The 23,992-nt window shown below is 39.6% G+C and overlaps 1 protein-coding gene across 2 annotated transcripts in view; it reads right to left on the bottom strand.

The window, feature by feature from the left end:
- Nucleotides 1–23,992, bottom strand: part of LOC136867305 (pre-mRNA-splicing factor 38B) — a 141,802-nt gene that overhangs the window by 64,616 nt on the left and 53,194 nt on the right. The window lies entirely within an intron of this gene.

Below are 23,992 nucleotides of genomic sequence, written 5' to 3' on the forward strand. Positions count from 1 at the left end.
TGACAGCCTTTTTTACGACTGTATTACTGAGCAGGTTTTTGGTATTTCTCTCAGGGCAATAGCCACTGACCTTTCAGAGAGGAATTGAACACGAGTCTAGTATTTTAATATGGTCGGATGTCTCATGACTGGAGACATTCTTACTGCTGTGGCTGGCCATGACCCACTTCTGAGTAAATGGAACAAAGTCTTTACAAAATGTAGTTTCTCTGGACTTTTACTCATTTTGACGGGTTGCCTAAGGTGAACCTTTCACATTCATTGCAATTTTCAATAAGGCATTCAATCTTCTGGCACCATAAGGCATTATATATGATCGTGTTCTTGTGATATGAACAGATATTGCACCTTACATATATCAAGCCACATGAGGTCTTGGGATATTACCGCATTAGCCCAAAGATGGGGACTTTTACGTTTATTTTTATGTTTAAATGCCCTTATAAAAACACAATAGTTTTATATGCGCAGCCTAACATCTAAAAACTTTGTACCAATTCCCACCTGTACTAGCTTGTGCGGTGGGTGTCTCAGTGTGCTTTGCAGCCGAGCTAAAGGTCACAAATAAAGCAAAATTTCTTGAGCTCTGATGCTTTTTTTTTCTTTCCAATTTGTGGCTGATTAGTGATGAGCAGAATTAAATATAATGCGTTTGAGAACTGGAGAATCAATACTTTCATTCAAAACCACATTCTTGAGTACAAAATAACCTTTACAAGTTGAGTAGGTAATAGGTTCGTTCCAACACACGAGTTTCTGACGGTCACCGGCGGGTTCATGCATCGCCCTGTGCGCATGTGCTGGTTTGGGATTGGTCAGCGGCTGGTCCCGAACTTGATCGTGTTGGAACGCTTCCTGGACAGCAATCTGACGTGTAAACAAAGAGTATGGCGCGTATTACCTTGCCCTGTTTAGTTTGTAGATTCGTGAGAAAAAGGAAAGGTAAATTACTGAAATACTGATGAAATTCAATATACGTATAGAACACGGTGCAACAAGTATTTTAAAAATGAATAAAGAATGAAATACACACACATGGTTTATATTCGTTTTAACTGGTTAGGGAGGGATATCTGCCTCGAAGCCTTAGGCCTGTATTTCACCGTTAAGGAACTATGATGTAAGTAAATTGGTTCAAACAAATGTTATAGTCTTTGATATAAGAATTTGGATGAAACACAAATGTTTATACATATCTAAATATTTGCGATTAAGGAATTATAGCGAGATACTGAATGATATTAAAGGAGATTATGGTTGAGGGTGTAAGGAAGAAAATAAACGTTTTCAGCTCCCAATACTCGGCAGAAAATGCTGTGTAAGGGAACTGCTGATATTGTCACATTTTCGTTAGGCATAGTAAATCCCAAACTACAAGCGTAAAAATAAATTTACAGGCTACTTTACGTCGCATCGATACAGATAGTTCATGGCAACGATGGGATAGGAAAGGGCTAGGAGTGGGAAGGAAGTTTCGGTTGCCTTAATTAAGGTACAGCCCCAGCATTTGCCTGGTGTAAAAATGAGGAAATCACAGAAAACCATCTTCATGGCTGCCGACAGTGGAGTTCGAACTCGCTATCTCCTGAATGCAAGCTCACAGCTGCGTGCCCAACTCGCTCGCTATAAAAATAAATACACTTGCACGTTCTTTATTATTTATCATCATAATTCACTATTATCAAAGGCCATTGTCACAACCTTCGTTTCATAGCAGTCGCGGGTCCAATTCCTGGCCAGGTCCAATTAATTCCATGAACGCGGAAACTTGGTGGTCGTGTTCGTCTCAATACATGACACACAACTTACTGCCAACCAACCAACCAATGGAGAAACACGTAAAGCAAATACATCCCTCCACAACATGTACAACACAGTTCGCTCCCAGGTCCCACTAGGGTGAGACGAAAGCAGTGAAACAAGTGGTAAGCATGTTTCCGTTTTGATGTACCAGGATTACCTACAAGTTTTACGGTAATTAACTTTTATGTGGCCGTGACCCTGTCATTTTCTACCATTAGAAAAAACAACTATAATAATCGCTACTGAGTTTGGACAGTGAAATCAGAATGACGCGATTAGAAAGTACCTCGAGAATTCCACTAGCAACAATAAAACTTACGCAAATAATTTTCTCGCTTCCTTGGCGCGGATAACTGCATATCCAACTCATCTCCACTGGATGAAGATTCAACGAAATCCCCATACTTTTCCATTTTTATTGCGTATTTATTAATTCGTTATTTACTAATTTATTATTTCTACTCCTCAATTCACAAGTACCTTAACAGAATTCATTAACAGATTTAGAAATAACTATTACCGCTTAGAGGTTATGGCAATGTTAACAAACCACATGGGAGAAGAACAAGGAACAGAACAGGAGTGGAAACGCACGTGGTCTGTCCAGTGAGTTTCCTCTCTCGCGCATGTATTCCATTGCGCATGTCCGTACTACCGGTTCATGCCACAGGCCTCGGACGAGTTTTGGCGGTCAGTAACTACAGTTTGAGGTATGTTGGAACACCGCATTTGAGTATATGCATCAGTCCGGGATTGGTTTGGTGTGTGTTGGAACGCTTTCTCTCAACTGCGCATGCGTCGGACGGTCAGGGACTCGTGTTGGAACGAACCTAATATATGCACTACAAGACTTGCAGAAACTTAGTACAACTACCTGAGACTAAATAACAAGGGAAGATTAAAAAGGAAGGAATTTTGCCATCACGTTTGGCACTTTTGTATTGAATGTGCTTTATTTTATTAGATTACAGAATTAAGAAACCATTGCAACTTGGGATCCACTGTTGCTTGGCTTGGTGTTATTTGGTAGCATATTTTTTGATGAGCTTGAGTGATCAAAGTTGCTGACCTGAAAGAAGTTTGCATGGGAAAGTAACAAAGTTTCCCTAGTAAAACTGGTTTTAAGGTACAGAGATTTTTAACTCATAAATTATGTCAAGTTTTTAAAGAGTGTAATGGAATCGGCCAGAGATGAAAAGCATCAATTCAAAATTGCACATTTTTTAAACATTCAATATTCTGAAGTACTGAACCAAAAACCTTCAAACAGCATAGGAAAGAATGAAGTCAGCCTTCTCTTTATGCCAGAAACCACCGATACATGTAGCACGATTGGAGGAAGAAAGTGTTAAGTCAATGACCTGCTGCCATTCACTGCTGTATTCCTTGGTGCATTCAAAAATAAAATTCAAACTGTTGACAGATTATATACTCCTACAACCTATGTGCAGATTAGCCAATAGTAGAAAAATTTCTATGAATGGTGGCCATCCCTGTTCAAGAAGACTTATCATACAAGAAAAAGTGAAAAACTCCCTAAAAGCTACAAATGTACAACCCAACAATTCAAATGGGGAACGTGCAAGCCACGAGATTCAGAGCGACCTAGCGGACTTCCCTGAGTTACCACACAGGAGGTGGTACTTTTTGTTTTAAGAAGAAGTACAATTAGGTAATTGTCCTCTCTGAACAAATTAAGTAGGAAAGAAATTTAAAATAAAACAAAATGATTTATTCAATGAAGGAATTTGGAAATGAAGTACAAAATAAAACAAAAAATTATTGAATTAAGCTGAAAAATTACTGACGAATCAAAAGGGAATGTGCATTCGAGTAACAATACACCTGTAACTTACATAACCTCAATTAATCCACTGTTGCATATAAAATGGATGACAAGATCAGCAGTAGTCGCGTCATTGGCTAATATGCATTAGTGTGTTTCCTGCAGGCCGAGGCTCCGTCTTAGGCCAGAGAGATCGGCGCACTCTGTGAGGATATGGTCCACAGTGAAGTCGGCACCACAAGAACACACTGTGGGGGCGTCTTCCCTCTTTAGGAGATACGAGTGCGTAGATCGTCCATGACCTATCCTCAGCCTAGACGCGCAACCTTGGCCTCAGCCGCATCAACATACTCCGGCACCTAGGGTGTCAGCAGCAAAGTATTGACGACAAGTGGACAACTTCCTACCACAACCAGAATTTCTAGTAACTAAACATAACATTCAGCTATAGGGAGAAACTTCTCTGGAAGTCCCCTCTTCCACCTTGTCCACATGAAGCTTACTTATTTTGATTTTAAACAGTCACAACTACAGCTTCAAGTGATAGCACTTTTTTTCCAAGAAGGAACAAGTTTTAAGAACATAATAAAAAAAGAACCTGAATGTTCACAAACATTAACTACCATATATGATATTTGTTATTTTATTCACTATGATATTTTATGACTCAATATTATTTCATTTTCACCTAAGTGTTCATTTTTAAATGTAATATATTTACGCTTAGCCTTAAGTCATTTCTTCTTCCTCAATTTTAACCTTAATGTTAAGAATAGCATGGCTGATGAAGCCTACATTTAGGCAAAACATGTCCCAATTTTAACATGTAATTTTGTTTTTGATTTCTAATATGAAATGTCGTATGGCTTTTAGTGCCAGGATATCCCAGGACGGGTTCGGCTCGCCAGGTGCAGGTCTTTCTATTTGACACCCGTAGGTGACCTGCGCATCGTGATGATGATGATGATGAAATGATGATGAAGACAACACATACACCCAGCCCCCGTGCAGTAGGAATTAACCAATTAAGGTTAAAATCCCCAACCCGGCCAGGAATCGAACCCAGGACCCTCTGAACCGAAGGCCAGTACGCTGACCGTTCAGCCAATGAGTCGGACTGATTTCTAATAAATCAAATAACAATGTATTGAAAAGGTGGACTTCCAAGAGATATTTCTTTCATAAGCTTAAACGTAAGCATGTTAAGTCTCTTCATGCAGGCAACCTTCATCTGACTGATGTCGGCCTGCCACGTTAGTCTCTTATCAAAATGGAGACCCAGGAATATGCAGGTGTCTACCACTGGTAAGGCACTGTTTCGCAAGCGGAGCTCTGGTTTAGGATGCACAAGCCGACGTCGACAGAAGTATACAACTGAGGTTTTCGCCGCTGAAAATCGAAAACCATGCTGCAAGGCTCATCTGTCGACTCTGTTAATAGCTTGCTGCAGCTATCTCTCAGCAAATGTCACCCTTACGGAGCTGTAATGTACAGCTAAATCGTCTACATACAGCGATGGAATGACTACAGGCCCAGCAGCGGCAACTATGCCATTGATGGCAATTGTGAACAGCGTGACACTCAGTACAGATCCCTGTGGTACTCCATTTTCTTGAACGTAATACTGAGAAAACGCATTCGGACTCGAAAGAGCCCAAGGTACATGAAGTTCTCAATACATGTTGGCAGATTTCCCCGAAATTCCCACTGGTGTAGTGTGGAGAGAGTCCCATATCACCAGGTAGTATTGTAAGCTTTCTCCAGGTCAAAGAACAAGGAGACTACGTGTTCCTTCTGGAGAAAGGCCTCCTGAATGGCGCTCTCCAGTCAGACCCATGAGAGCGAAAACCACACTGGTAGTTAGACAAGAGACCTTCCTTTTCCATGGCCCACACGACGCCGGTTACCCATCCTTTCAAATAGCTTACAAAGGCCATTTGTAAGGCATATTGGCCTATAACTATCCAGAATTGGGAATTGGTATCACGATTCCCTCATGCCATTGAGATGGAAACACTCGCTCACTCCATATTCTGTTGAATAGGGTGAGGATACCGTTGAGACATAGGTCACTCAAATGCTTACGGTCCACGAGCCGTACATCTGCGTAGCGTTAGAGCAGTCCGCAACTCCCACTCCGTCAAAGTCACATTATAGGAATGCGAAGCACTAGAAGCGAAAGATAGTGCGCCTCTGCTTCACACTTAATTTGTAGAAATGCAGAGTTGTATTCCCAGAGCTGGACGTATCTGCAAAATGTGACACGATGCGGTCTGCAATGACTGAAGGAATCGTAATTATATCTCCTGAGAGCAAGTACAATACGGTGGAGTTTTGTTCATACTTGTGATGACGGAGTATGTGCCATCATGAAGACACATATTTTTGCCATGTAGCTTTCTTACTTTCTCGAATAAAAAAAACGAGCCTTCGTGTGCAGACGCTTAAATGTGATATGATTGGCTATCGTAGGATTCTGACGATAATGCTTAAAAACCCATTGGCGATCACGTAAGGCTGCTGCAATTTCGTCGGTCCACCATGAGGCCTGTTTCCGGCAAGGAAGGAATTATTCCCTCCGCAGCAGCCAGAATTGCAGTAGTAATGGAAGAAACAGGGTCGTCAGACTCCAGCGTATCATCGGCCATCACTGCGCGTTTCGAAAATTCTGGTCAATTTGCCCGCCGAAGTAATCAGCACCTGGATACTTCGGACTGCTTTTGATTCAAGAGAGAGAGAATTATTGGGAAGTGGTTACTGTCACAGAGGTCATCGTGTTCTTGCCACCAGAGCAGGGGAACTACTTGCCACCACAGCAGGGGAACTAGCGTATGGCTGCACTAAGTGACATCCAGGTATGAGAATGCACCATGCGCACTGCTGAAATGTGTCGGTTCCCCTGTGTTTAGCATGCAAAGAACAAACCGTTTGATCAATTGCTCAAGCATCCTCCCCATAGCACAGGAAGACGGAGAACTCCAGAGTGTGTTACAGGCATTCATGTCTCCCAGTACGAGAAAAGGAGGTAACTGAGCGATCAAATCTTGTAGTACATGCATTTGAAGACCGTAGTTCGGTGGAATGTATACGTTGCACACTGCTGTCATTACTGGCAATGGAGAGTGAACTGCAACAGCATCTAGCTGAGTACAGAATGGTACTTCATCGCTGAAGATGTCCGAGCTGACTAGGGTACAAATGCCCCCAGTCGCGGCGCCATCTACAGCTAGTCTGTCTTCGGGGCTTCTCACTCTTGCCCACCGTTTCTTTAATCTTTAAAGGAGTGCCGGCAGATGAATTGCCGGTTTTCTTTGGGAATCCTCTGACCTCCAGTGGGGTTGGAAAAGGTTTTCTCTCCAATGTTTTAGATGAGCGCTGTCGCTCCTCCTTCAACTTCCGGGCATTCCCAGGAAGGCTGGATATTCCAGCCATGGTTGGGGAAGTCTTTACCCCTGCCCTGGTAAGGGAGGACTTCCCAGCCGAACCTGTCTGGGAAGGGCCCTTCCCAGGCAACCGTTGGCAAGGATGCTCTTGTTGGTTTCCCAGAAGGTACGAGAACCTTCTTGGGACCATCTATACTTGTTGTGGTAAAACTTTGTTCATGGTTGGTTGATGGAGCTTGGCTTTCTATACTAGTTATTGCAGGATTGAAGCTTTGTGGTGTGATCCGTACATTCGCGACCTTTTCAGCGAAGGAGATGGAGAACTCCGGAGCAGCCATAGTTTTAAACTTTCTCCGGGCATCTGGATAAGAAAGCTTATCCAGTAATTTTATCACCTGGATCTTCTTCTCCTCCCTGAATGCTGGACATTCTTTGGATATGGAAGCTGCACTCCAGTGAAATTGACGCACGTTGGCGGCGGTGTACTCTCAATACCAGCATGCTCATATTTTCCATACTTAGCACAGGTCGATGATCCATGACAACGCAATGAGGTGTGATCAAACTTTTGACAGTTATAACATCTCGTTGGTGCTGGAATGTATGGGCATACAGTTAAACGGTACATCGTGATATTAATACGTTCAGGCAGTGACTGGCCGTCAAAGGTCAATATGAAAGCGCCCATATCGAGCAACTTATCACGACACGCCTCCTTAACCTCCGTACGTTGGTAACGCCTCGACGTGCAAGATTTCAAATGACAACATCATGAGAAGCCCTTATCAAATCCCTGTGGAAATAAACCACTTTGCATGAGTTAAGTAACCGCACAGTCTAACGCTGTGAGTTGCTAACACAAATAGTGAGCCAGGAGCGATCGAGGGGCATTTTCATCTATGATGGATTTAATGCTATAAATTTCATACACAAAAGTGTTAAATAACAGGAGTAGGTTTTTCTTTCAATTTGCTTAACGTAGCACCAACACACGTAGCTCTAATTGGGGACAATGGGATGGGAAAGGGCTAGAATCGGGAAGGAAACGACCGTGGCCTTAATTAAGGTACAGTATTTACCTGGTGTGAAAAAAGATTAACTGGGCAGAGTGGCTCAGACGGTTGAGCCGCTGGCCTTCTGACCCCAACTTGGCAGGTTTGATCCTGGCTCAGTCCGGTGATATTTGAAGGTGCTCTAAAAAGTCAGCATCGTGCCTGTAGATTTACTGGCACGTAAAAGAATTCCCATGGGACTAAATTTTGGCACCTCAGCATCTCCGTAAACCAAAAAAAAATAGTTAGCGGGACGTAAAGCCAATAATTTTTTTAAAAGTTTACCAAGCTCGACAGCTGCAGTTGCTCAAGTGCGGCCGGCATCCAATTTGTAAGATAGTGGGTTCGAACCACACTGTCGGCAGCCCTGAAGGTGGTTTTCCGTGGTTTCCCATTTTCTCACCAAGCAAATGCTGGGGATGTACCTTAATTAAGATCATGACCACTTCCTTCCCACTCCTAGCCCTTTCCTGTCCCATCATCACCATAAAAACCTATCTGTGTCGGTGTGACATAAAACAAGTTGTAAAAAAAAAAAAAAAAAAAAAGAAGAAAAAAAAAAAAAAAAAAAAAAAAAAGAAAAGAGAGAGATTAATCCCTAAGGGTGTTAAATGGGGGTTAAGATCCGAAAACAATAATACTCATTCCTCCAAAACCGTTTACGTACGAAGACGAAATTCCAAATGGCGGTAAATATTTTAAAATCCTAGATGTAGAATAGGAAATATTTTAAAACATTCCACCCCTAACTGGGTACTAAATTCTCCACATGCGTAACCTGCCCTGAGTACTTTTTCCCCACTTTGTGATATTGAAATATTTCCTTCATAAATGTGTACAAAATTAGTTCAATCTAATACGATAGTAATTATCATTATTCAATAATGGGATACTAACATTCTATACATTATTTACATTGTTATGAATCCAAATGGGTTACTAACTTTATTTACGTTGTTCTGAATCCAGATGATTATAGGTTTTGTAGATTGTTATCTGTGTGATATAGGCGGAAACAAGGTGTTATACACAAAGCCTTTTCACAGTCAGGACACCAGTATGATGTTTCCTTCCTCTTCCCTTGGTACCAACACACAACACACCTTCGGAGAGGTTTTTTCCTTGACGCTGTGATGGGAATATCTTCCGGGAAGCAGCGGCTGAGGAGATGAGATGGCCTTGGTGATTTAGAAGGTCACCACCCCTCCATATGATGACAATACCTCACCAAGTGACAATTGGAAATCGAGTCTCTAAGTTTCCTGCCTTGTTTCTTGTAGAGGATGTAGGCATTTAGGCAAACCATATCAATCAAGTATCGGAACATCTTTTGGTAATACTTCTTGAGATGTTCCCGAGCACTTTTATAGGTGTGAAGTTGACTGTCATTCTTATCCAACGCTTTATAGTCTAGGGCTACCACTGGTTTCTCAATAACTCCCTTTCTCGAGTTCATATTCTCCATGGAATCATCATGGAAAGTGGTTACAAGAGTGACATCACGCTTATCTTTCCAATTCATTATCATCTGTTTCTTTCGACAACCTGAAACTCTTTTCTCCCTTCAGTAATTTTGCCTTCTTCACAAAGTCTGGAAACTCCTTTCTATTAGTTCTCATGGTCTCTACAACATCAGTTTTCCTTTCACAAAGCTTATCAACCAATGTCGGGCTAGTATACCAGTTATCAAGGTACAAACAATATCCCTTGTCTAGTAACACATCACTGAGTTCGAGTACTATTCTTGCAGTTGTACTCTCTCCTGGATGGTTGTGACCATATAGAGTATCCTTACCAGTATAAACAGCAAATTTCCAAACATATCCAGAACTACACTCAACAATTTGTAGAGTTTCATGCCAAATCTGCTGCGTTTCGAGGGTATGAACTGTACCCAGCTTATAATACAGATGTTGATTCCCAAAGGGAATTTAAAATATTTGTCCCGAGAGGAGAAGGGATTCATCAACATAAACATAGATGGAGGAAAATTTGTTTACGAGATGGTCGAGAATTGGCTGTATTTTGTACAGTTTCCTATTGTGGATATGAGGATCAAACTTGGAATTATCTACAAAGTGAAGGAATTTCAAAAGCAGGTGGAATCTTTTTTCGGACATAATTTTGGAGAAATGGGGGTAGCTATAATTCCACGTTTTGTGAAGTAGAGACCGTTTCCTGGTTTGTGAACGACATCCTGTAGAAGGAGAAGTCCAAGGAGAGTTTTCATTTCAGCAGCATTTGTGTCTTTCCAGCTTCTCACTCGGGATCATGGTTTTAGGTTAGGGTTAGCAGCTAAAAATTGGCTAGCATACATGTTAGTCTGTTCAGCTAATAACTGGAATATATCATCACCTATGAACGTGCTGAAGTATTCTGCGACATTGTGCACGTCACTTAAGTCTATATTTATCTTATTTACACCTGTAAAAGCAAACCTTGGTCTTGGGGCACCATTCGCAACGAAGTTACATTTTGAATGTCGTCTGCATCACTTGGTTTGTCTGGAACAACTTCACTTTCACTTTCAGGATCACTTTCACTGTCCTCTTCATCAGTATGAATCCACTCATCATCATCATCATCATCATCATCATCATCATCATCATCATCATCATCATCAGACAAGGAAGATACCTCATCACCACTCTCCCCTTCTAAAACTGTCGAAATACCTGCACCATCAAGCTGATCTAATTTACGTTTGGAAGCCATGCTTCGCGATATAAATGGCTGCGCGGGAACTTCGTGCAAGGCGCCAAAACAAATACATTTCACGAAGCTGTGACAGCTCTAAAAAACAATACACAGCGTGATCTCAAAGAAAACATATCAACTAATGCGATAGATTCCACAGACACGCCATATGCCTTCACCCTCAAGTACGCAATAAATTTTACGATCGACTAATGCCGTCATGTCCACTTAAGGGGTTAAGTGAGATTAGCTCCGGAATTGAAATTATTCATCCCTCCAAAACAGTTTGAAGTACAAGTTATAATTTTACAAGAAGGTTATTCTTTTATGTCCTATGTATCACATTTGATGTACTTCAAAATGTTTTTAATAATAATAATGTTATTGGATTTATGTCCCACTAACTACTTTTTTGGTTATCAGAGATGCAAAGGTGTTGGAATTTTGACACGCAGCAGTTCTTTTATGCGCTGATAAATCTACCGTCATGGGGCTGATGTGTTTGAGCACCTTCAAATATCACCGGACTGAGCCAGGATCGAACCTGCCAAGTTGGGTTCAGAAAGCCAGCGCCTCAACTGTCTGAGACACTTAGCCCGGCAAAAATCACTAAGTAGAATCAATACTGAAGAAGTATCAAAATGCAGTCATACCTCTCCTAAATATTTTTCGCACGAAAGAATTTGGATTTATTGACAGAAAGCGTGAAATCTGGAATCAGCACAAAATGAATTATACGAATTTATCATTCTAATACACAAAGACAAGGAACTTAGAGATGTTCTTAATGTCTGCTTTAATGATGACTTATATCACTGTCATTCTTAAGGTGTCAATTACGTTTGAATTATACTTCTGGCATTATTTCACTATACTAATTTAATTCGTCCACTGCCAATATCCATTTTTGTCTTTTTTTTTCTTATTGAATATGAAAAACTTTACACTAGAATCACTAAAACGTTCTGAATTATAACAGTTCACGACACAACAGTGTCATTTAGCACAGCGAGGACATTTCATATTGCCTCTATATGTAAATTACGTGTTACAATATACTACTATACAGACAAATAACGAATTTTTCCATGAATCAACACCACAGTCGTGTGTTAGTTAAATCAGTGTGGACTGCCTGCTATCTCACTGTTTCGCCACGTTTAGTGCTAGTAGTCACTTGCATGCTCCCCATATGACAGCAACCAGACTGGAGTGCTTCAAGCCTCTATATGCATACACTCCCCAGTCATGCACACATTCTTTCTGGAAAAATCAAAATTTTTAATCAGCCCTACAATGTCTTATGAGAGGGCATATAAAGACAATTACTGCTGTGTTTTGAAAATATGACCATCAGTACCAATGAATCTAATGAATACGAAATATTCTAAGTGTACAACAGCAAATATAAGAAGTAATTTGTGTATACTGTAGGTAAACTGATGTAGAAAAAACTGACATCTAACTGCAAAAGCCAGATGTATGATGGAATAAACAGCAAAAAATCAATCTAATCACTCTATGGACTACTCTCGGTATAAACAAAGTGGTTTATAACCAACCATAGATGGCTGGTTACCATTTTAAATATAAACACAGCAGATACAAGAAAACAATGTAGTATGGAGAACAGGTATGTTTTTATTATACGGGCCTACAATTATTGTTATCGTTCACATAAAAATAAATTTCCTGCAAATTTCATGAAATTTAGAGAAAAATGTAATAACTGTATCTTAATCAGAGCACAGTATCTACCATCAATAACTTTTAGTTGATCCACGTATAAATACAGCGAATTACAATTCATTCTCATCTGGAAACTTTAATCCAACAGCTTAGTTGGATTGCATCCAATACACTTTACAACCGATTTTAAGATTGCATTTCAGCACATACAGAAATATTGTGGGAAATGTTAAAACGGACACAGCAAGCTAAAAAAAAAAAGGAAATTACACAGAAAGATAGTTGAACGTGTTTTCATCAATAGACAAGAATTTATAACAGTTCTGGGAGTATTCCATTTATCTGTGTTTATTTAGAATTTGAATAAGGTACAAGTTACAGCTTTCCAACATTTTACGGTTTATAACCCACAAATTCTTTCACAATTGATAAAATAATTTTGTTATAGCTAATGCATGATCAGGTAACTAAAACATGTATTCTGCAACCAACTTACTTCATTGCTACTTCTACCATTCAAAGAACAAACCTTTAACTTTTAGGTCTTAGAGACCCCTAGGTGCCAGAATTCTTCCCTGAACAGAAAACTAAGAAAGATCTCTCATAATTTTAATATCCTTCGATGCAAACGGACAGCAGTTTTAGTATTTAATCCTGCCACCTGGTACACAGGAAGCAAATATCTAACCATCTGCCCTAGAAAGCCCACTAAATTTGCAATTGACTCAATAACGGAAATCTACATGAAAATGATTTGGTGACAATCTGCAGTTCAGAATGGAAAACGAAAGGAAGCGACAAAATATTATACCTACAATAAATGTCCCCCAAAAAATAAAGGCATGGTAGAGAAACATGTCACTTGGAACAGATTTGGCTATAATGCAGTATATACTAAAGAAAACTTTAAAATCACGCTTCTAAGACACTCTATCAGTGTTTGTTTGACTTACTTAAGGCAAAAAGAAGGTTTGAACAGAAAATCATGCTACAGTTTACTTCTTTAGAAATGGTTCAAAATCATGTGAACTTTAAACTCCTCCAATGTTCCTAATATCCGTCTAGGGTTAAATAGCATTTAAATTGAATATAACTGCTGCAGATGGTGGATGTTGTTTGAAAACTGAGGTGTAGTTTTGGGAGAATTGTTATGGGAATGTAGTACTGTGTTCTTAGCTCGTATACAAGCAGCAAGTGCTTTACCTTGCAAAAAGGAATTTGAAAAAGATCTTTCATAAATATAAAAATTCACACAAACCATGTGCAGCAATAAATACAGACTACAAAATTAACATCAATAACAGTGAGTTTAAAACCTTCAATGAATGTACCACTTTAAAAATGATCCAAACTCAAAAGGTTATACTACTGTGAGATATGTAACTAACTGGAGAGTACATGTTTTTGGCAAAATATACTATTTCACCAATTTTAATGAGATTTTCCAAGCAATTGCTTTTTATAATTTCCTTCATAGAGCTGCCAAGTAAGTACCAGAAAAAACTGAACTAAGGAAAATGTGTTTGTGATGATGATGACACCACCCAACCAGATATGTCTATTTTCCACTTGAGTGGCTCACAGTTGCAGGGAAAACCATAAGTTCAAAATAACCAATCCAATATACAGTACATACACTTTTCTTTCTCCTTCTTAGGACGCCATCTCCCTACGAAGGTTGGCTACCCAGTTGAATGTGATTACTTGCAAAAGAGTGGCTCAAAAGATTTCAAAAGAAGTTTGTCCATACTAGTAGCGGAAGTTTTTAAACCAGGAATTTCTTCGTCTAGCCACAGATCGTTGTCCTTCAATTTCCCCTCAATGATGAGCTGGAGAAGTTCATATTGTTCACCTTTCATGATGTATTCGATGTACCTGAGCTTTCGCTCCTTGATGGCTGTTAGGAGCTCTTTTCTTCTTATTTAACAAGTTCAGGAATTCTTCATTGCTCTTCCTTTCTATCCTGGATATTTGAAGCATTCTTCTGTATAAGTTCATTCTGAAAGCTTCAATCTGCCCCTCCAGCAAAGGGCATCTAGCCTTCAAAATCATCCAGAAGGACAGGGAAAACATAGTATTGCAACATTCAAACTCGGAGCTGAATGTTGAGATCTCTACTGAAGAACAAGGCCCCCATACATTTGAACAAATTTTTGGCTTGCCCTATCTTGGATAAGATTTTATTCTTGGGATCGCAATGCTCATTCATTATAGTCCCAAAAAATTTGAAGGATGACACTTGCTGAACAATTGTGTTATTGATGTGCAGGGAGACCTGCTTAGGCGTTTTCGAAAATATTCATGAATATTCACATGCTTACAATTAAATTGAAATAAGAAATTAAGTGGTTCAACCTATTCAATATGGAGATAGCTGCCTCTGTGGATCCGTGGTAGAGTGTCGGCCTCCGAATCCCAAGATAGCGGGTTCAAACCCGGCAGAGGTAGTCGGATTTTTGAAGGGCGGAAAAAAGTCCATTCGACACTCCATGTCGTACGATGTCGGCATGTAAAAGATCTCTGGTGATACATTTGGTATTTACCCGACAAAATTAATTAAATCTCAGCCATAGACGCCCAAGAGAGATCCAGTTTACTCTTGTCTGCCATCTAGCGGACCTAGAGTAAAACGGAACGTCGAAATTGACGAGCAGACAGCCAGATGGCGTCAAATCGAAATGTCTGCACACGGTAGCTGAGGCCATACGATTATTATTAATATGGAGATTACCAGCATTAAAACTAGTAGATTTTAAAATCTTGGCAAGTTCTGCAAGAGATATGCAATCAAAAGCTTTTTGTTAGTCGATGAAGCATGTGTACATGTTGACATTTATACATACACTACAAGAACAAAGTCACCTCCATACAGGCCATGAAGGCCCTTGGAGGAGTGGAAGGTAAAGGCTTCCACCATTGTTAACCGCGGCACATGATGGGGTAGAGTGGTCAGCTCTACGCCCGGCCACCTTTGCCCCCCAGGAATTAACCTGGTACTCATTTTTGGTGTTGGCTGAGTGAATCTCAGGGCCATATGCACCTCCGGAAGTGGAAATCTTGTTTCTTAAATTTTACGACTTCCTGACGGGGATTCGAATCCACGTCCTTCCGGGCGAACCGAGCACGCCTTTACCACCTCGGTCAGGCAGCCCCTTTATACATACACTAGAGAGAGAGAATTTTTTTAAATGGGTGGAGAACCATAATTCAAATTCACTGATTGTGAATACTGAAGTATTCAAACTCTTTGGGCCTTTTCAATCATGAAATTATCAGCGTTCCGTTCCAGTGTGGCAGTGGGCTTGTATGTATGAGCTATTTATTTATTTTTGCATATATGTAACTTAAAATATATTATATTTCAATATTTGATATTATCAAATGATGTTCAGAATATTTTGTTAAAATATTTTGAATATGTTCAATAAGCTTCTTGCATGAATGTTTTGGAACAGTTACTCTTTTTGCATGTAGTACAGTAGAACCTCGATTAACTGTTCCCGGGAACTACATTTTCCTGGATTATTCGTTCAAACTATATGGTCCCACAAACATCCTAATTAAATCATGCTGTAAAAATTCTGCAATATCCGCTTCTCGAAGAAACAATTTTCTGGGTCAACCGCCCAAAATTTCAGTCCCATCAATGCTAAATTCATGATCAAGCATTTTTCAATAAAAAGCATTTCATGAAAGGACGGCTATGGCATACCTATGGATCTTGATGTTAACGCCCTGCCACAATGATAATTACAGCAAGTACTGGAAAAGCAATCGGCGGTGAACCTGCATAGAGGACCATCTTAGCGTCACATTCAGCTGGTATTGTTTAGCGAATGCTCAGAAATCATAAAGCAGAGTGGCCACAATTGGAAGAAGACAGAGCGCATTTCGACAGCCCTATCTGAAGAGTGAAAGAGTTTCGGCAAAAACATCTACATTATGTCCAGGTTTAGATGTTTATTTTTGACTTTTTTTTAGATTGTATTGCCAAACAAGTTTTCGGCACTTCCCACAGGGCACTATATATAGTCATTGGGCTTTCAGACAGGAATAAAAATTGCTCCTTCCTAACATGAATCTAGTTTTTTAATATGACATTGCCGTTTACCCTGATGCTTAGGTTAACATCCTCAACAGCTCCTCTGAACACAGCCTCAGAGTAGATATTAAAAAGGAGAGGGGACAGGACTTGCATAGAGGACCATCTTAGCATCGCATTCGGCTGGTATTGTTTAGGGAAGGCTCGGAAATCATAAAGCAAGTGGCCACAACAATTGGAAGAAGACAGAGCGCATTTTGACAGCTCTATTTGAAGACTGAATGAGTTTCGACAAAAACATCTACATTATGTCCAGGTTTAGAAGTTTATTTTTCACTTTTTATTTTTGACATTTCAATACGGACCTAACATGAAATGATAAGATTTAATTCTTAATTTACTAGATCTCTTTGTATTGAATAGGTGGATATTAAAAATAACACTTGTAACATACTTTGTATTTACATGAGAATTATAACGTGTACGATTATGTTCTCGAGACCAGAAGAGATGTTGCACCTTACATATATAAAGCCATCACTGTTTTGGTCCTAATATCAGACGGGGAATCCTTATGCTTATGTTTTTTGTTAAAATGTTCTTACAAAAACAGCAGTCGTTTCATTTGCACAGCATTACATTTAAAAAGATTGTATCATTTCCCACTCGCACTGGCTTGTGCCGCGAGAGTGCTTCCAGTTGAGCTCTCGGCCATGAATAAACGGAAATTTCTGGATTTACAGTGATTTTTTCTTCTTTTTCTAATCTGCTTGTGATTAGTGATGGGCAGAATTGAATATTAAGTGCACTGGAGAACTTTTGAGAATCGACACTGACATTCGCGCTCAAGTTCAACATAACCTTTAAAAGTTGATGTAGCCCTAATTTCCGTGGTATAAGATTTCCAGAAACTTACTACACACAGTATACCGGTCACCAAACTGCAATGGAAGATAAAAAAAGGAAGGGATTTTGCCATCATGTTGGGCATTTTTGTATCTGATGTGCTTTATTTGATTAGATTTGAGAATTAAAAACTACTTTCGATCTATTGTTATTCAGCTTGGCATTATTTATTAAATTTTTCGATGAGCTTAGCTGATCAAAGTTGCTGACGTGAAAGATTTCAAGGGAAAACTGACCAATTTTCCCCAGTAAACTGAATGTGTATCGAGATTTTTAACTCATGTAATTAATGTTTGAAGCCAGCCGCAGGGTCTAGCTTGCCTGCCTCTCACCCGGAGGCCCCGGATTCGATTCCCAGCCACGTCAGGCATTTTCAACTGGATATGAGGGCTGGTTCTAGGTCCACTCGGCCTACATGATTGCCGTTAATTGAGGAGCTATCTAACAGTGAGAAGGCGATCCTGATTTAGAGAGTGAGAAATAACACCCGCCATGCGTCACCTCGTAATTTGCCTGGTAGGCCAAGGGCCATTAGGACTGTAGTTTGGTTTGTTTTAGGAGTGTTTGTTAGATTATAATTATACGTATTTAATTATTGTAATGTTTAGCCAAATTGTTTCAATTCGTTCCCAGATTTACCGTTTTCTCGTATTGTACATTACTTCCCCTGGTCCCCTCATAAAAAACGGAGAATCGAGGTTCCACTGTATTTAATCCAAAATATTTAGGCATTTGTTATATTCTAATATTCTCTATCTGCCTAGATCTGGTGAGATAGTGTACTGTGTGTCTTCTGGTATGGGCTAGATCAAGTTTTTTTACTTTCAGTTTTTCTGTCTCAGTGTCATCCTTGCCTTACCAAAAGGGACTGAGGTATAAGCAATGCTAGTAATATCATTCCCTATGCAGCCAGTCCCTGTGGAATGTTATGAAAGTGTTGGTCTTAGGGTAGGTAGGTGAATGCCTTTTGGTTCGCTTGATAGAATGATATGTAATAGCACCTCCTGTTTTGGTTAGGAAAGCAACAGAAAACTAACTCACTCCTCATTTTCCAATTACGTCTTTTCAATGATACCTAGGCTACTTATGACAGCTGTTGATAGAGTTGTTGAGGTTCCAACAAGTTTTAGGATGAGGACTTAACAGTGGTGGTGGTGGTGGTGGTGGTGGTGGTGGTGGTGGTGTTTTTGTTTTCCAAGTACAACTACATAATTATCCTCTCTGCATGAATATGCTCAATGCTAAAAGGGTTGGTTTCTGAGCAGAACTATAGCTAGCTTACAGAGCAGAACTATAGCTAGCTTACAATATTTATAAAGCATTTAAAATTATTTCAGCTTATATAATGAATTTATTGTGACGGAGTAAGGCATTTCTCTGTCAGATTTAGGAGGAACAACTTAGCCTGGCACCAGCCGAGAGTGATGCCACCAAGTTAGGACCCCGCATGCTCGCCACTGCTGCAACCAGTCAGGATCAAGCCTAGCACTCAAAGCCAGCCCCTCTGCTACCACTACATTATCTCACTGCAGGCGTCTCCGTTGGGGCAAGAAACAACTAGAAGGTAAACCCAGAGCTTTCTGATTCCAGGGGGCTCTGGAAGTCTCTCTTTTTGTGAAGAATCTGGAAGGGGCAGCCTCCCTATTTAAGGCAGGTCGGACAAGCTTCAGTAGTTCAGTTTCAGTTTAGTTCCACCAGCGATCAAGATGGTTCGATTAAGTGACTGTAGCACTGGATCATCAGTGGACAGTGAAGAGTGAGCGCTGTGTGTATATCCTGATGGCGAGTTTGAGGCAGTGCAGTTGAACGACGCGGGACAGTGACCTTGTAAGTATACACGTATAAGACTGTGTTGCATGCATGCAAACTGTGAGTGTAAATGTGAACTGTGTTAATTTGTAAATAATAAAGTGAATAACTGTGAGTGACTGAATTAGTGAGAGTAAAGTAACTAAATATGAGTGACTGAATTAGTGAGAGTAAAGAGAGTGCAAACTACTATAATGGTATGCCTATGTAGTTATATGAACAATTATTAGTTACCCAATAATTACAGTAAGTGCTACTAGTTACGTGTTTATGTACCTGCCCACAGTCACGTCACATTATTTACCACTTTACATCATCTTCTTTTTCCTTGGTTTTTTAATCACCCGTAACACACTGCGATCGAAGACCGTACGTCCAACGGGCCTTGTCATTTTTGCAGAAAACAAAGCCTGACTGGTGTTCGTTCTCTGGTTTTCATCGTTGTTACTATGAAATAAATTTACTATGTGCGTTGATCGGCACTGCAGTATAAGATTTGATTCATTTAGTTCACAAAAAAAATATAGATGGCAGCAAACTACAGTTTTATACATCATTATCTTCCTTTCAAATTGTATCAGAGCTTGCGTCGACTCAACAGGAGTGTGCGTGTAACGGTGGCCGTGCACAACCATAGACTGAACAACAGTGACTTATACCAACTGAAAAGATCTAACAGAACACACCTAATATTTATATACTAATTATTACATAGATTTCTCTAGAACAAACAATTTGGAACGACTTAAAAACCAAATAAACTTAATATCAGCCATATTTTATTAGTTAAGGTTATACATTGAACTTTTAAAAGAATGAAAAACCTACTATATTCAATCCACTATTTCCATGTTAAGGGGGCTATCAATTGTGTTACAGCTTTTACAGATATGAAGTAGAAAGTATGAACTCAAATATAGTGAACTAAAAAATTACCCAAGTTCAAAACTAGTATTTAATTTAAAAGTCCAAAATTAGTGAAAAATGGCCAGTCCGGAGGATTAAAATGTACGAAAGTGAACAAGATGTCGTGTTAAGGAATTTTTTTCCACCGATAATGAAGCATTTTATTCACTACTTTTTTTTAAGGTCCCTAGCAATTACTAAGGGTTTGATTAATTGCAACTATTAAGAATACACCTAATATGATAAAACAGGGGTTTCTAATTAGTAGGGGCTTGAGGGCCACATTGGAAACCTTAGACATGATCACGGGCCACACTTTAATAATATGCTAATTTTTATAAAATTCTGCAAATAGAGGTACCAGTATGAAATAACATGCATAGTTCAATTGAATGAAAGTTTAATCATTTTAATTGCTTAAAACACTATTTTACATTTGCACAGAGTGAAATTAAAAATAAACACTCTTATACCCAGGACAATTGAATTTAGAAGAAGAGCACCACACAATGTCAGTTCATTTGAATTAATATTTGACAAATGACAAAAAGGGGAAAAAAACTACCTAAAGACAAACTGAAAATAATAATGTAGTCAAAACAAAACTTGAGGAAAATTTAGTGGGAGTAGTGTGAAGGGAACAATGATATACAGTTGTAAGAGCCTAAAATCCCAGCAACATACTTCCAGGAGCACGTCCCTGAACATTTCTTAGAGTGTGCACCACTGTGTACCAGCCAGTACTACCAATGAGAGAAGAACGAAGAATTGAAACCGATTCTTACACGAACGACAATTAAGTATTCCTTGGAATTCACGGCATACTACGTTGCAGGTTGGCATGGAGTTCAAGATTTGGTATGGAGCCCAAAGCCATTTTTATAATGGTTCACGCTTAGCACTGGCATTTGTGAGAGCTCATTTTCTGCCGAAGTTTGGATTTTATATTTTTTTAAATAAAAAATAATCTATTTAGACCAAGTGAATACTTGAAGAAAGGAAATAGTATTAAAGAATGAATTAGTTCTGATTTGGGTGTATAAAGGGTATAACTATCAATACATTTTTGAACGAGCTATGGTATATTTTTTTGGGGTAAATTTTCCTCACAGGTCTTAAAGTATTTGTTTGATAAAGCCCTGTGGGTAGCCATTTGGAAACCCCTGTGATAGAAGATAGTGATAACAATGGTGCTACACCTAGTAAATCGGCCCCATTACAGAGATGCAAAGTCTGTTTCAAGCGTGGAATCTGGAAGACATCTTATTTAGAGTGTGACAAATGTAAAGCAGGCCTTCACAAGGATGGGTTATTCAGAGTCTGTCATACAGTGCATTGAAAGACATCTGATAAAGGTACAAAATTAAAATAAAACTCCAAATATAGCTTGTTGGTTATATGGTGTTGTGTAAACACTTCTTACTTTGATACAATTAATTGTGAAAGAAATAACTGTATTCCCAGGTACTTTTTCCAGAAAAATTAATAGCATAGCAACAGATTAACATTCCACAATCGACTGTGCCACATGTATAGAGGGAAATACCTCATGAACGACACTACCACCCACAAGTAACAGTATAGTGGTCAACCATGGGTGCTTAATGATAGAGATAAGCAGCATCTGGCTAGAATTACCCATGGTAACAGACGACCAACACTGGTTCAAATCAAATCTACATTCAATGCAGCAGGTACCAGATGTATATCCAGGTCTGTGCAACGCTCTTACGGTTTGTTCATGGAATCTGTTAAGTATAGTCACGCGTAACCAGGCAGCGCATGCCCCCCTTTAATTTCTCCTAGCTAGTCTTAAAGAAGGAAACTGATGAGTTAAGATCACTCTGTTCCCTCACCACGCTATTCATTTTAGACTGACTACTCATTGAACCAACCATGATGCTGCCCACGCAAAAGGTCTGTTTTCTCGCTGTCACTTCACAGATTCTATGAACCAGCTTTAGTGTCCATGGGATATGGGAGCAGAAGTCCCAATTAGAGTGCCCTTGTTAACATCACGACATCGAACACAGTGTCCCATCTGGGCATGTGACTATGCTAATTGGACCCTGGAGGACTGATGACGTGATGTGGTTTGACGAGTCCTAGTCCCAGTTGTTTTGAGCTGATGGCAGGACTCGGGTGTAGTGCAGGCCTCACGTGGCTTGGGCTGGGTCCACTGTTCCATTTGAACAGGTCGCTGGCTAGTTTTGGCTACGGTGAATCGCTTGCTGCCCTTCATGGACTTCACGATATTCCAGCAGGATAATGCACCATGTCATCAGGCCCAAGTTGTTCAGAACTGATCCGAGGAGCATTCAGCTACAGCCACCTAACTTGTCCAAAATGAACCCCCATCGAGCGTTATTCGACATGGTGGAGAGTCCATTTGTATCTAAGATCTTGCACCTAAAAATAGCACAGAGCTATGGTTAGCTATTCAGACAACATGGATCAATACCTTTCTAGAGGATTTTCGTTCAGTACAAGGAATTGTTACACTTCGCTAGGTTACAGGAGGGCCTACACAATGCTAGAACCCTATTCCTTGACTTTTGGCATATCAGTGTATAAAGCAAATTAATAACCGTCTCAGTATTTCTGTTAAAAGTTGATCACATGGCTTGTTTGAAACAAATTTAATGTGCCCTAATTCATTTCTTGATTGATACTGTATCTTTGCAACAATCTCTTGATACAGGCCAGAGCAAAACGCAGCTTTCCCTTAAGTCCCAGTCTCATTCATTACTGTGACAGTATGGAAGATGCTAAGGTATGGGTGGTGCTGAGTAATGACATTAAGAACATGCCTTTTACGTCTGTTATGAATAGTGCTCACACACTGGCCCGGTGAGGAAAGCAACGGCAAATTACCTCATTACTCATCTTGCCTAGTACGCCTCATTCAGTGCTGCCATCAGTTTCTGCAGTTTCCCACAATTGCTATTTGAGAATCCAGCCCAGCCTCTGGCCTAATAACTTAACAGGAAATTCACACAAAGTTTTAGAGTTCAATTTAAACAGTACTATGTCCTTCTATTTGTAGATCACTGATCCATCTTGTTAACTTTTAACCTTGACTTACAAAATTTTAAAATCCTTTGATTTTGGCTTTTAAAAAGAAACATGCTATTTGTAAACAGATTTATGAATTATATATTTCAAAATATCCACTGTATTTACTCGCATAACAAGCTCCCAACCCCACCCCACGCATAATTTCACCCTAGAGATTTTCAGGACATATTTTCTGAATCTTGTTATTCTCGCATTTTTTGCATGCTGCGTCACTTCCACAAGCATCTTTGGATACCCCTTAACGCCTAATAAGCCTGTTTCCTGATTCCAAGAATCTATAAATACCTCAGCAAATGGAAAGTCCAAGGCCATTAACCATCCTTTCCAATTACCTGCTAGCTTGGGCATGCCTCCGAGCAGGACAGGGATAAATAATCAAACAGCTACATTCAGTCTTTGTAGCAGCAAGATGAGTTAATTGAAAAGTGGCATGCAAAATGGGACGAAAGAATACTAGTTAGATTGCACATTTTAAATTTTGAATTGTTTATTCTGCAGAAAATAACAGAATCAAGTGTGTGGGAAGGGAGTTTGGTATAGAACCAAAATTAATTTCCTACTCCTGGACTCAGAAAGAAGAATTAAAGAAAGCTAAATCCACACATTGATTGTTTTGTGGTCCAAAGTATGGAAAATTTCCCGACTTCAAGAGAGAAGTGCTTGACTATGTAGTGGAACTGAGAAATGATGGTATTGCTGTTTCGTATGAAATGATGCTGATTAAAGTGAAGGATATAGCGGGAAAACATAGCATTACAAGTGTACAATTTAAAGCGAGCATGAGATGGGCTGTTTATTATATGTGGAGACATAGTCTTAGTCTGCGAAGATGAACTACGCT

This window comes from Anabrus simplex, chromosome 3 (genome assembly GCF_040414725.1).
Source record: "Anabrus simplex isolate iqAnaSimp1 chromosome 3, ASM4041472v1, whole genome shotgun sequence".
Lineage (NCBI taxonomy): Eukaryota > Metazoa > Arthropoda > Insecta > Orthoptera > Tettigoniidae > Anabrus > Anabrus simplex.